The sequence below is a fragment of the Hyposmocoma kahamanoa genome, unplaced genomic scaffold, assembly GCF_003589595.1.
Source record: "Hyposmocoma kahamanoa isolate Upper Pololo Valley unplaced genomic scaffold, ASM358959v1 84, whole genome shotgun sequence".
Lineage (NCBI taxonomy): Eukaryota > Metazoa > Arthropoda > Insecta > Lepidoptera > Cosmopterigidae > Hyposmocoma > Hyposmocoma kahamanoa.
Window position 1 is genome coordinate 1448643 of NW_020654229.1, and position 2771 is coordinate 1451413.

The following is a 2771-nucleotide window of genomic DNA, read 5'->3' on the forward strand; positions in this document are numbered from 1 at the left end:
CACACACACACACACACACACACACACACACACACACACACACACACCCTGAGAGTATGCTATTACATGCACATACCTGCATCTCTCTGTTTTATGTGTCATATTTGCTTATGCTTTCATTTTATTAGTTGCACTTACTCCACTAAGCTAAAAACTAGATGTTTGTAATTTATTTACATTGCAACTGCTTTTTCAAACACCATTTTATCAGGCTGGGTGAGAGCCTCTGATCTGTCACACAGGTTAGCTCCTAGTATAGATTCCAGTCTCTTACAAAGGTACTCTAATACTTAAGCATTTTCATGTAAATTACATTATAAAACTTTGTAACCTTTGTAGAGAAAAATAAAGATTATTATTATTATTAATGTTCATCCAATCACATGAAATGTGAATCTATTATAGAACACTGATGTCTGAACATCAAGTCAAGCTTGACACTTAAGACTTAAATCCAACTTTATGCCGCTTACGATAAGAACGGTTCAAAGTACAAAATGTCAAGCTTGATGTGCTCTTGACTGTTTATCCACATCCGATAACCAGTAAATGATTTTTTTAAATGATATTAATAGCACTGGCCCTGTATTCGTGTTGGGATAATCAGCCAACATGTTCGCAGTGATTGATTTTATGTGAACATAGCACAGTCATGCAGTTTTTGGCGTATTAGTCATTACGTTCCCTTTATCGCAAAACGACATAGCTTAAAATATTGATCGTAAAATGTGATTTCCTTGGTTCAGAATTTTATGTTCACACAGTCAAAATTGCAAGTCTATTTGCGTAGTAAAATTGCATTTATTGTGAACATATTGACTGGCACGGCCACACTTGACTGTAATCAAACTTTTGCATAGTCGATCGATTATATTTTAGACACATCATTATTCATGAAATGTCAAATTTTGTTTGTTTACTTAGCTGTTACTTAATTTATTCGACGAATTAAAAATTAAACTACTAAATTGAAAAAAATTACGTATACGTTATAATACAAGATGTCGAGTAACTACAAATTGTGTTCAACATCTGAGGCATTGTTACAACGCTGTATAGAAAAAGCTGCACCTATAGACGCGAATAAAAAGTGGGTTAAAAAATTCAGTCTCGAAAGGCAGAATATAGAAGAAACAGATGCAATACTTGATGAAAACAATACTCAAAATCTTCAAGGAGATGATATATCTACATTGAACCTGAAAATGGAAACGGAAGTTGAGAATTTGGGCGGTAAATTGGATGATGAATTTTTCGAGCTATTGGAATCTGATCCTATTTCAAACTTCAATAGTATGGTGATAGAATGTTTAAATAATCAAAAATTGTTATTAGATATATCCGAAAAGTTATCCATAAATGCAATTGAAAAGATTTGCAGCCATATTTTTGCTGTTAACTATGTAAATGATGAGTTTTTACAAAGCTTCTATGAATGGTTCTTACCCATGTATTTAACAAGAGATTACACATGGTTTTCCTTAGATCTACTATTAAAATCACGCATTAAGAACCCAAAACAATTTGACGAATTAATAATTTTATTAATAAAAAATGTTAACGTACCTAATAAGTTGCTAGAGGACTTTTTTCAAACATTAAATGTAGAAGATAAGAAAATATTGTTTTTTAAAATTATAGAAATAGATTTTAGTTTAGAAGAGTTTTTACATAATTTGTTATTAATATACACAGCTTATAAGGAAGTTAAAAACGATTCAAAAATTCAAGGATTTATTTACAAAAATATAATTCAGTTTGGACCCAATTGCACAACAGAAAAAACATTTGGTCGATTATTACTTACATTTTTACAATTTCAGAATAAAATTGGTCTTATTAAGGATTATGATAAAATTAAAAGGATTGTTGAAAATCATTGTACACCGTTTAAAAAGCCTTGTATAAATTGTTTGAGAGAAAATCTAGATAAATATAGCAACTAGAAAGTTTGTTTTGTTTTTAATTACAATAATGATAGAAATGAAATGTTTATGTAAAATATATTGGCTGCATGATTGGTTGAATTGATTACATGTTTGCATCTATTGATTATGTGATTGCTCCAAATGATTGTGTGATTGGTCCCATTGGCTAATTGGTCCTATTAGCGACACCTAAGTGATGTTTTACTACTTTGTTATAATATTATGAATATTAAAGCAAATGAAAAGTGGTGATTGGAGTAGAAAATATTTCTTTTTAGCAGACACTGTTCTTACTGACAATTAAATGTAACAATTTATTTTATATTTTTGTATTAAGTATGATTTAAAAAATAAAAAATATAATTTACTTCACTTTTATTTCAAAAGTACTTGTCTCTCAAGTACTAGGTAGGCAGAGACCATGAACCTCCACGCTCCTTATAAAGTGCCTACTCTCTGTTTATGTATTTTTCGTTTATGGTGCGCTATTCTCTCTGTCTTTCGGCTATATCTAGTTTTCTCTACAAATTAAAATTTTATTTATTTATTTTGAGCCCGATTTTCACTATTCCTTAACATACTCAATAGAACTATTGGAATAAACCGTATTGATGACCTCAGTTGTCCAGTGGCGCGCACACCAGTTATCATGGTGTCACCATCTCTCCCGGGTCGATCCCCGTCCGGGTCAATGTAGAATACTAACTTTTCTATGTTGTCTCGGGTCTGGGTATACCGTCGTTTCCAGTTTCCATATCACAAGTGCTTTAGCAACTTACGTTATCGTATGCGATGTTGTATATTTATAGATGCGATTAAATCCGAAATTTAGCTACTAGATGT